The sequence below is a fragment of the Triticum urartu genome, chromosome 7 (assembly GCF_003073215.2).
Source record: "Triticum urartu cultivar G1812 chromosome 7, Tu2.1, whole genome shotgun sequence".
NCBI classification, from domain to species: Eukaryota; Viridiplantae; Streptophyta; class Magnoliopsida; order Poales; family Poaceae; genus Triticum; species Triticum urartu.
In genome coordinates, this window is record NC_053028.1 from 40352441 (window position 1) to 40365248 (window position 12808).

Consider the following 12808-nt stretch of genomic DNA (forward strand, 5'->3'; position numbering starts at 1 on the left):
CGGGGTCCACTGTGCCATCGTAGCGGGGGGGGGGGGGGGGGGGGTCAGGCTTGAACTTGCTTGGCCATGTGACGCTGCGCAGCTCGGGGGTGAAGGCGAGGCAGCCCACCGTGGCCACCGGCACCCTTTGCTGGTGCTGGACTTGTTCTTGCGGGTCACCACGCGCTGCCACTGGGAGCAGCGCGGGGTCTCATCGTGGAGGCGCTGGGGCGCGATCTTGGCGTGCCGGCATTGGGAGCGCGCGAGCACCTTCCCGGGGACGTGGTATCTCTTGGCAGCTCTCTTCTTGCTGCGCAGGCGCCGGACGTGGAGGGTCCCGCCCTGGGGCTGCGTGCCTTGGAGCCAAGGAACCTTCTTAGGGAGGAGGCGGCGGAGACGCCTCCTGATCCTCGCCCCCCGCACGGGATGGAGGGCGAAGCAGCGAGAGGGACCGCAAGGGGGAGCCCCCTGCGGCACTGACAAGCTCGGTGATGCGGGCGAGCCAGTCCTCGTAGAGGTTGTCGACGGGGCGATAGTGGAGGAGCTCCCGCGCCAAGAGCAGTGAGGCGTGCGCATCCATGGGTGCGCGACGGGCGTGGGACGACAAGCCAGCTGGAGTCAGCGACGAGGAGGCGGTGCGGCCATCCCGCCGCACCGAAGGATGCTGGGACGAGGCCTGCTGCTCGTTCCCCGCCGGGCCGGTGCCGGCGGGCGACGAGGAACGACGACGGGGGCCGCCGACGGGCGCCGTCTGGGCGACGCGAGTGGCGCGAGCAGCCCGGCACTCGGCGCGAGCCCGGCGAGCGTCGGCCATGGACACGACCGAAGATCACACGCGAACAGCGGAAGAAAGATTCCGGCGCACCCCTACCTGGCGCGCCAAATGTCGGATTTCGAGTTCCGGCAGACCCTTGAGGTTCGAACACTGGGGTGCGCACGGAGATCTCTCCCCTACCGATCTACGTCCGATCCTCTTGTGCAAACTAAGATGAAAATGATGAACAACACAAGAGACACGAGGTTTATACTGGTTCGGGCCACCGTTGTGTTGTAATACCATACTCCAGTGTGTGGTGTGGTGGATTGCCTCAGGGGGCTGATGATGAACAGTACAAGGGAAGAACAGCCTCGCGAGAGGTGTTCTTGAGCTCGTGCGATGAACTGCTAGGGTGAGTTCAGTCGCCTCTCTCTCTCTCTGCTAGGGTTCTACCAGATCTCTAGATGTCTGTCTGCCCGTCCCCCTCTCTTCTCGGTCTCTAGATGTCCCTACTCTATGGTGGCTAGCTCTATTTATAGAGGCCCTGGGCCTCTCCTCGAATAATTGAGCGGGAAGGGCGCCAACAATTGGCCATTTTGAAGGGGAACATGCAGTACAAGTTATCCTGACCAAAGGTGGTCTTCGGCTGCCAAAAGCACTGGTGATGACGTCGTCCTGGGCTCCATGATGACCTCCGTCCTGCCGCTCTGCTGGTCTTGGTCTCGTTGCACTGGAATGGCAACCTTTTCCTGATGCCTTGGCCTGTGCTTGCCCCCTTTGCACCAAAGGGGAAACAAGGACCCTGCGCAGGCCGGCGCCCGCCTGGCGTTGATCGTCATGGCTTGCGTCATGGGATCCTCGCGAGGTACCCTTGCATTGATCTCTCCGCCTCCTCGCGAGCCTGTCTGATGAGGCTGCCTCTGAGGAAGCTTCCTGTCGTCCGCCCCACGAGACTTGGCCCCTCGCGAGGGTCTTGAGCTTGGGCTGATGAAGATGGGCCGCGCTGGGCCCCCACCTGAGCCACACCGCAGGCCGCAGGCAGGCATGTCTGGGGACCCCCGTTCCCAGAACGCCGACACTTTCCAATTTGTTTCTTTTTACCATGCTTTGCTTGTGTGTTCCTGCTGCTTGACTAATTGAAAACCTGTTGTTGCTACTGTGGGACAATGTTCCTTCTTTTCTTCCTGATGTTGCTATTTCCATTGAAGTACTCACATGTGTTCTAGATGAGCTGCTGCTAGTTAGTTCCCCTTAGACTACATTCTAGATTGCATAGCATAACTCCAGAATTTTGTCATTGCACACCTGCGCATATATTTCTGTTGTGAGCATAACTCTAGAATTTATTTATCTATGATTCGTATTGGGTTAAAAACTGGGGTGACTCTGGCTGTAAGTTTATATCTGAAAACTGCACTGTCAAATCTGGACAACAAGCTTATATCTGAAAAATGAGTTAGCTAGGCTCAGAATTTTGAGTTGGCCCCTTTACATAAGTTTTAGATAAAGTTTCAAGGTTTCTTTAGAGTATTTATTTGTGTCGTTTGGATGTCCGGTTTGAGAGCAGCTATTAGTTTAGTTTGCTGTCCCGAAATATATGTTCCTGGGTACAATATTTTGAGGTGGTATTAAAATAAAGTTACAACATGAAAATTTTAGAGGCTGTTTTGTAGATACTTAAAACACATATCACTTGTCAGGTTTCGTTCGGTATATTAAATCCTATGAAATTATCAAAGTGGGTTGTACTATGTTGGACATAATTTTATGTTTGGACTTGGGTGAATGTAACCAGACTTATACTCTCAGATTTTGTCATAGTTGATGGTGAAAGAACATGCAGTGCCCCCATGTTTGGTTTTGGTAATTGATGACAATCTCTATGGACTAATGGTTGCCTTGAGTTATATTTGAAGGTTTTGTCCATAGGCTTTTCTTGGAGTACATGTGTTGGTTTCAAGGAGAGTTTGTGTCGACCAAGATGCTATTCAAGGAATTACCTAAAGATTGGTCATGTGAGAGGTTGATCAAGACTAAGTTAAAGAGTGAATCAAGATGATCAACCCACAAAGCGTAGAAGATGTACCGAGAGGGATCAAGTGATCCCATGGTATGGTAAGCATTGTCAATTACGCTTTGTGTACTAACCCATGGTCTTTGTGAGGGTTCTTTGTGGGGTTAGGTTGCAGTGTGCAAGTTCAAGTGGAGCACCACGAAGAGATCAAATGCTTGAAGCTTGTTGTCCTTTGTGGTGACAATGGACCTGTGAAGATGTGCGGAAGAGTAGCTCGCCCATAGTAGAGTATGGGGGAGCAATCAACTAGTCTTCATCGACTCAACACAATCAAGAAAGGTTGCGGTGCAAGTTCAAGTGGAGCATCACGAAGAGATCAAATGCTTGAAGCTTGCCGTCCATTGTGGTGACAATGGACTTGTGAAGATGTGCGGAAGAAAGGCTCACCCATAGTGGAGTATGGGGGAGCAATCAACTAGTCTTCATCGAGCCAACACAATCAAGAAAGGTGGTCCAACTTGAGAGAGTCAAGATCGTCATCATCTAGCTCAAGTGGACCATGTGCAAGGCAAATGTTTGTCCTTGATAGGTTTTCTATTTTACCGGTCTCATGATGGTAGTTGGGAGACCGGGTTATAGGATCGATTGCCATACTTTCAAGGGGGGCTCTCAATAAGTAGCTTGATCGTATCGTTCGTTGAGACCTCAAACCATTGCATCCTTGCATCATCTTTCTTGGTTCTTGTTTGGTTCTCTTTGTGAGTCTTAGAGCTTACGGTCATCTTGTTGACAAGCTTGAGTTCATCGAAAATGGAGTTCGCTTGCATCTTCTATGATGTTTTCGATGTTGGAGGTTTTGCCGGTTCTTCTCGGTTGGAGGTTTCGCTTGCATCGCTGTTTTGATGCTACTCATCGTCTTGTTTCCAACAAGCTTGAGTTTGCTCAATTCGGAGCTCATATGCAGAAGTTATGGCAGTTCTACTTTTCTTGAGTGTGGTTTTTGTCAGGGTCCCAGCGGTAGTACCGTGGTACCCAGCAATAGTACTGTTGAGGAGTCAGAAGCGGCAGTACCGCTCCGCAGCGGTAGTACCGGCGGTGACTCCGCAGCAGTACTACCGTTGGCTTACCAGGTCCCTACCGCGTCGATTCGAGGGGTCTTTTTCTATGTCGGATTGTGCGGTACCTTGCTGCGGCAGTAGTGCGGCAGTACCGCTCCTTAGCGGCAGTACCGCCCTTCCTCCGCGGTAGTACCGCCCGATTCCCTCTTTCCCTTTACCCTTCGTTCTGCGCGGCAGTACCGCCGAAGGGTGCGGTAGTACCGCCTAACCCAGCGGTAGTACCGCTGTCTCCTACAGTACTACCGCCCCAAGGTTCATGTTTTGTTGCTCCTTTTCCCTGTTTCTTCCGCCTGAGCGGTAGTACCGCTCATGGAGCGGTAGTACCGCTCGTGTGCGGGCTGAGCACATAACGGTTGGATTTTCCCCCTCATATAAAAGGGGGTCTTCTTCCCCATTGAATCTTATCCCTTGAGCTCATGTTCTTCCCCCATTGTTGACCTTCTTCGAGCTTGCTAGCTCTCAATCCCTACATGGATTCTTGCTAGTTTTTGAGGGAAAAGAGAGAGGAGACCTAGATCCACATTTCCACCAATCACTTTCTCCTCTATGTGAGGGGAACCCCTTGGATCTAGATCTTGGAGTTCTTGGTGTTCTCTTTCTTATTCTTCGTGATGACCGCAACTCTCTTCTATGTGATGGTAGTTTAGATGATCGATATCGACTTGTAATGTGAAGACAAACTCGCTACTCGCGGTCTCGAGACTTGTAATGTTCTAATTTTGTTCGGTATTTTGAATTCGTAGACTAGCTAATATGATGAATTGTATTCGAAGACTAATCTTCTATTGTATTCGATAAATTTGTTGTTGTGTGGTGCTGTCTATATTCTGTGCAGTAATATATTTTGTAACCTGTGCAAATATCAAAAAAGAAAAAAAATTCTAATATTCATACTAGTGGCGCACCATACAGCACATTAGTGGCACATTGTTGTAAAAATACTAGTAGCGCATTGTCTGTTAGTGCGCCATTAGTAACCCAGAGCAGAAGGTAAATATAGCCCCTAGAAGGCATACTAATGGCGCACCATGGGACATACTAATGGCGCACTGCCTCGTGCGCCACTACTGTCTAATATACTAGGTGCGCCATTAGTATTAGTTACTAATGACGTGATGATAATAGCGCACCTGTAGTGCGTCATTAATGGCCAAAACAGGTGCGCCACTAACAGGCCTTTTCCTAGTAGTGCTAGGAGATACATGTCAGAAGAAGAAAATAAAGAAAACTACAATCTACGAATGGAAGACATCGGAAAAGAGATGTTCATTTCTGTATACGACTACCATCGAATCAACCTGCGAGGACGCTCTTGCATCGAGCTGTCGTGTGCTCTAGATCATTGTTGGGAAACTATAAGCTAACTTCTAGAGAATGTGGTCAGTCTTTAGCCTGCCACCCTGAAGACCATAATCCGTGTGACGTATATTCCAGGACTAGAATTGCTTATTGGCAAAGGCGGATAACACCCGCTAGTGCTCTCATCTATGAGCAGTAATCTTCGCACTGAGCAAAACGGAACCTAATATACCACTTCATAGAGCTAGACAAGCAAATCAATAATCACAATCGCTACTCGGGTAAGGTTTAACATAACTATACTTATTTGTAAATGTTGTCTTGCATATTCACATTAACATTTTAGAATAACATAGATTCATCCATCCAGCCAAGTTTACGCAAACATATAAAGAAGATACAATATCTGCATGACTCCATGTTTCATGGTTGTCTAAGTTTTCCCGGAGCAATGCAGATAACTTGAGCACAAAGAACTATAACAGTCATGGGTATTGCTAAATCTCTGTATACCCCGTTTGGCTAAAAGTATTTGGAGGTCCTTCCTAATCTCATCGAGAACATTTACAAAATTCGGTAAAAACTTAAGATTAATCACTAGCTTCAACATAGGAGAACTATTTAGATGTTTCAACAGTGTCGACGGAGCAATAAAACTCACACATCAAAAGGAAATTCATTGCTTACCTGTGTAGAGCTACGAGGAGGCGAGGGCGGTTGTGGTGTGGAATCTAACAATAAGAGATGGGAGGTAAGGTAACGATGCTTCATCTAGTGAAACGCAGAAGGGTGAGACAAGAGGTATACAGGTCCAGGCCCCTCGCGATGGAGGTAAAAACTCTAGTCCTGTTCTTCGGAGAGATTGTTCTTGCATGTGAGTGTAAGATTACTGTGATTCTGTGACCGTAACTACCCATTGGCCACTACGATTGGTAACAGGGGGGGTTAAATTCTATTAGTAACGCTGAGGTTCAATACTAATAAGATCTCCATTCATGCTCTTAGCCGTTTGGCTACTTCAATCTAAGTAAGACACACGCGAGTGAGGATATGTCCTTCTTGATCCGAGCTGTGCCAGAAATCTCTACTTCGGCAGCATTCCCTGAGTGACTAAATCCGCATCTTGCAGGATAATATATTGGTACTTGATGATTGTGGGCTAGGGCCTCCATGGGCTTCTGCTACGTTTTAGGTCACCGTGGGCTTAGTTGGTGGGGTATGACCTCATCATGGATGTTCATGGGAGATTGAAACCCGAATGATCCTTCAATATTGATGAACTGCAGACTCGCCTAAAGAGGGATCCCAACGGATTCTAAAGAGCAAACCATCCATGGTTCACTATTTTTTTGGTAAATTTTGGTGATAATCAATCATCTCTCAGAAGAGGTTGACTAGTAATCCAACAGGGATGTATCATGAATTCCGAGTGATAATTATGGTGTTCGGCCCTTGGAGAGACACCAATCATTATCTCGGAGGAACACCATCTTAAACCAACTCTAGATCCAAAATTGCGATTTTTATATTTTGGGTCCTAAACGAAGGCCAAAACCATGCTGCGGGAGATATCAAATTCACTCTTTGTGCCGAATGATTTATCAATCTGAAGAGATGATCACTAATTTGTTAACTTCCAGAACTGATCTGCATAAAGAAAATGATCACTCAATATTTTCCTAGCATTCATGTAGGAAGTTTTTTTTAGATTTTCTCAATTGAGACAAAATTTTATCCAATTTAATTGGCGAATTTGAGGGCCTCTCTGAGAGGATTAGAGGAAATTTCTGCTGCGTGCTCAAAAGATTTGTCGCAGTCACAGGGACTTGATTAGATGGTTGCTTAGGGACAATCTTTGGTTCCCGCGCTTGAATCTTCTTGACTAGCATGAACATTGTAGACGTACTGAGAGGCGCATACGTTACCTCGATTACCATAAACTAGTGGTTGGGGCCCGCCAATGGCGGGCCTCCTGAGTGCGTATTTGTGGCACACTTGTCTTGCTGAAGCACCTCATTGCACATTTAGGGTGTCTATATTCACATGAGTTCATACACATTTATTGTCAAGTAACATGGAACATATCCCTAGAATATCTGCCTATCCTACCTAACGCTGGATTTCACCTAACGCAAGAGCAAGTACTACGATGAAAATCACTTTTACGAGTGATACCTTTGTCTTTGGTGCTTGAGTTGTCCTCCCATCGGTGTGGTCCTCGATTTTTTTTATGTACCTTCTCCCTCTCTACACCTTTTTTCCGCCTCGCCGCCCAGAAAGACCTATAGAAGAAGGAAGAATTCAATCCGTATCGTACTTTCCAAGCAACCCTCCAATGAAGAAAGTGCAATTACGGTCCTGGTGGTGTTAGTTGCTCCAAGCACAGTGCACATCTAAAATGTAGTACTTAACTAAAATAAGAAAATTGACAATATGAAGTCCCATAGCAGTATGTACATATGTAGCTGTATTAGAAATTTAGAATCAAGATAAAATCAGCTAATTTATTTACAAATAGCAAAAGACCAGAAAGTACTGGCTCGCTCAACCATGTTACACCACATTTCCCTCTACTACTCCATACAGCACTATGATACTGACATTGCCAGCATTAAATCAGACACATCCATTACTACAGATTAAATTTCACTTCTACAGTGACCATCTCCATAATATCTAACCAGCCATCGTCTCAGATTGTCTACCAACTTGATTCACTTTTCATGCCACCATCGCGGACCATACAAACATACATACATCAAACATCAATGCCATTATGTCAATGTGTTCATCTTAACCAATGTTCACTATGGTTCATGTGCCCCAATGAAATAACGATTGTTAGCATAAGTTTTCTTTACAAGTAAAAAAGAACCACGAACACTTGGCAAAGCACCGCAATGTTTCAGCACAAGAGATCCTTAGATACCAGAACCAAGCAACACAATCAATCCTAGTGTCCAAGAGAATTGCAAAGCAGTCTTGCGCCATATAGGCAGCAAAATTTGCATTAGATAAACAGGAACCTAATCTCTAGAAGGCACCAACATGCACCCATGTAAGTGCCAGCTTCTGTAACTACTAATAATAGTGCTTCATGCAAATGGCTTAGAGCGGCATGAACATTTCCTGTATCATCTTCCAACATAGCCACATTTATGTTGGTAGCAGCTGAACCTGGATGTGAAATCCCACAATAAGTAGATAAATCACACAGTTGACATATGTTCAGGAAGAAGATATACCTCTAGGTATACAAGTCAACCAAAATAGATAACAAAAATGAGCAAGTGGATGATGTATGAAAGAAGGTTATTATCAAACAAACATGCTCTTATATATACAAATTAAGTATGGTATCAAAGACATCTTGTTTGAAATGTAAGTAACACGCTAGTACTATGCTTGTTTCTACCCTATTCCCAATCACACCTCCTATCTCTCTGGTGCCATCTTTGGCTTTCAACATATGTTAAAGGTTAAAGGTTAGCATGAGATTAGTGACACGAGCCCTTGAATGATGCAAATAACATAACATCAAATTCAAACTTGTCATTTCACCCGCTTGTCAGTCATATTTGTCAAAGCTAGAACAAGGGAACAACTTCACATAAGCTTCAAAGTATGCTACTCTAGACGATTTGACAAGCCTAGTGTACGTTTTGTGCCCAAGAAAATTCTTCATCATTCCTATAGGAGCCAAAAGGTGTGATTAGGCATCTATTTTTGCCTTGTGTTGCAGGCCTAGTTATCTCCATTTTCCAGCTTTACGGATATTACAAGATGAGATCAACTTTAGTTTGGCAGTAGGCACCATGCACCACATGTACCTAAACCATTTGTACACATTCACCACAGCGTATATATACATATTAGAGCGAAATCAATAACCACACATACGGAAAAGGAGACATCTATGAGCATCTATCAAATTGACAAGACACCAATCAACACTTAAAACCTCAACATATAACAACAGCAACGTCAACGACAGATATAATTCACCCACCAAATCTTCATCATAAAAATAAAGACTGTAATTACTATGAAGCTCTAATATCAAACTGTAAGAATGACAACCAAGACACAGATGGAATTCGATTCCTCACAGTTATAGGGAAACTGCACAGGAGAAATCGAAAAACACGAACCTTACCAGTGCTATCGTAGTAGTCATTGAGAGATCAATGGTACATGGACTCATCCAATCTGAACCAGTTGGTGACATACTCGTATAGAATTGCATGCGCTGCAGCAACCAAAAGAATCTCTATCTAGCTTTTGTGCGTAGAGGACAAATGCTTAGTTCTTTACTCTGCCAATATAAATACTATCAGCAAGGCAAATAATTTAAACTAAACTATTTAAGAAGAATGAGCAGGCAACACACCAAAACTGAACTATGTAAGAAGAATTCGAACAAAACTATGTAAGAATAGAACATCGATAGCGAAATTTTATTAAGATCAACCAAGCCTTTATATGAAGCATGCATACTATAAAATACAATGATGTAAAGATTTGACGCATAACAAACCACGCAGAGAATAGGAACAATTAGCAAATTAAGATGTTGTGATTGTACCTGAGAAATGATGATCAGCACTTGCATAGCTCCAACAGGCTGTACCCCACAGAATTACTAAATCAAACTCAACAGTACAAATGCTCTCTGCAAAATAAAGAAACGAATGGAATCACAATCATTTTCGCAAGTGAACTGAAGCAACTAAATAGCGCAAAACCTAACTGGAAGTTTGTGTTTGGAAGAACTAATGCAACTAAATATGGCCAACCGACAAAATATTAATGGAGACACACAAACTAATACACCAAGTACCACAATGATTATATAACAATCCATACTTCTGACATACAAGACAGGATCATTTTTGCATGTATTGCATCTTAGTGCCATTACTTATGCAGTAGAAATCAAATTAAGTGGAAGTCGCTAGAAATCAGGAGAAGTGGACAACAATATCTGATCAAAGTTAATGCACAGACCAATTGAGACTATAACACAAACTGGTCATATCACCTAAGCATCTAAAAAGAACGATAGCACTTACAACGGACAGTAAAAGTGTGCGGTAATACAGTTTATTTTAAAAGCATTTCAAAAGAATGACAAATAAAATAAAGCAAGGAATAGGAAATGACCCGACCTTTTACTCATAGCAGATCAATTATTCTCAATGGCATCATTTTTTGTGCTGAGTGCATAACATAAACTGACCCTTCTTCCTTGTTACTTCAAGACACAATCAAATCTGCATTCAAATGGAATTAGAAGTTCAAGGTAATGAGCAAATTTTACTTAATACATCAAATGGAATCAAATCTGCAAAATTGCCTCGGTAAAAGAATAGTTCGAACTGTACATACATGCTTAATAACAATCATGGCGTAGCAAAACCAAAAGAACCATATCCGTATGCCATCCCTCACCAAAACGATCATGCATCTACATTTCCAAGCTTTTTAATTTAGCGAGGACACTATAAGCAAGATAGGTGTCTGATTTACTTTTGGAGAATCCTAATGATTTACATTATTTCCTTTGTATCACAATAAAAAATGAATTCAACAAAGAGTAAAACAACTACCTAGACTTTGTCAGATTACTTATGAAGTATCAAGACGACAAAAGAATGTCAAGAACAGATGCAAATAAAGAGAAATGGTGTATTTTCTGCACATGCCAAGTCACAGGGATACTAACGCACGCCCCAAACTTTGGTGCTTATGACTCAGTAGTTAGTAAATAGTGATCCATCCGAAGATGGATAATTTAATGTAGAAGCACTATTACTGATTTAGAATGTGCACCTTTTGACAAGTTCATGCATTATTATACTGATTTAGAATGTGCACCTTTTGAGTAGTTAGTAAACAGATCCCAAGCATAGGAGAATTGAAAGAACTCCTAGAAAAAAATGGAAAGAACAAAGGACATGTGTCATGGCTTCTCTATTTGAATCCCAATTAGCATAATAAGGAGACAAGGAAAAGCATATTCTAAAATATGTGATATATCATGCATGTAAATATTTGAATCCCATCTATGGAACTAAAAAAATGAAATCATCCAACAATTTTAAATGTGTGCAACAGATTAACTATACTATCCATCTTCTTTTCCTTGTATTTCTTGATTTGCTCTAAAATCTAGCATCATATACCAGTTAGCCTTTACTTATTTGTCAAGGACTCGATATACATGCCTATTCCTTTCAAACATCATATTATATACCATGATAAAGAAAGGAGAAGAGAAAATGAACCTGGTGATCCACATAGGCTATCCCCTTTCCGATTAACTCAATTGCCTGCTCGTATAAAGCTTGAACATAAATCGCTTGTATATGTGACTTTGAAGGGCTCCCATCCCATTCATTGGACTAACTCCTCAATGTGGTTTACATATTTCTTCTTTTCAGCTTCTGCATTTGTGTCACTAAACTTGTTGTTCAGATAGAATGAGATTGCAAAAGAACTAATACAGAAAGAATTCTATGTAAGCATACCAATTTAGATGACCTGCTTAGCCTTGCAATCCAAAATCCGGCCTGAGCTGCAGCAAAAACAACACCAATTATCCTGAAATAAGGCATCATCACTGAAGTTATAATATCTTAAATGGAGAATCTTGGAGGTATACTCTAAAACATTTTTTTGCTGGTATAGAGTTTAAGCTGCAAAGGGAATCTGAATATCTGTATCATATGCCACTTTGAACTTTGGTACTTCATCGTATAATATTTATAATAAATTGTACACTCAGCAGCAAAAATAACACTCAATAGCAGCCCTGGATTCTATGAAGACAAATCCTGGTCACTTTAGTTTCTGGTGTAAGAATCTTATGGGTACCCAAAACCACTCCATAGCAACCATAGATTTATGGAAACAATCGTTGGTGTAAGAAATCTTGTGGACTGGACACACAAACCCTAGCTACGAAATTATGAAGGAATCAGAAGGAGCTCAGAGGGAAGGGCGGATAAAACAACTGGTGGCGGCGACATGGCCATGGTTGGGCCGAGCCACTTTCCTTGTTGCCATCTGTTGTTCCCGTGGAGAAGAGACGAGGCGGAGGCAGCAACCGAGATCAACAAGGAAGAGATGGCGCGATGGAGACCCATTAGAGGACGAGTGCGAGCGGCGAAGGGAGGGGAGGTGGGAAGGGGCGCACCAGATCGGCCATCTTGGTGATCCCCTCGAGGCGGCAGTCGTTCTTGATGTGGAGGCGGTGGAAGGAGATGCGCCCCAGGAGGTGGGTCGGGGTGGGTCGACGAGGTGGCGGATCTTGTCGCGGTAGACGTCGATGGTCGAGGGAAGAGGGATGAATGCACGAACTGCTCGAGCTCCTCATCCGTCTCTCCAGCGCCGCGTACGAAGGTACGAGGACGACGACGGCGCGCAGACGGCCTAACTCGGGGAAGGAGCGGGTCTGAACAGGGGCCCTTCCTCCGGTGGGCAACGACGGAGCAGCAGGTATGTGGGCGGTGGCGGCGACGCTAAACCTAGCTGGGAGGCGAGACGAGAGGAAGAGTCGCTGCCCAATCTCCTTAGTGACGTGTACGATGTCATTTTTTCCCCTTTCGTTATTCTTCCCAACGAAAGCCCAGCACGAGC

General features: G+C 44.2%; 1 long non-coding RNA gene across 1 annotated transcript; it reads right to left on the reverse strand.

The window, feature by feature from the left end:
• Positions 1-10335: 10335 nt before the first annotated feature.
• On the reverse strand, positions 10336-11773 carry LOC125524842. Its single transcript, XR_007290980.1, has 3 exons — positions 11698-11773; positions 11455-11627; positions 10336-10440 (listed from the first exon to the last, which is right to left on the reverse strand). It is a non-coding gene; the product is annotated as an uncharacterized LOC125524842 (long non-coding RNA).
• Positions 11774-12808: the final 1035 nt, after the last annotated feature.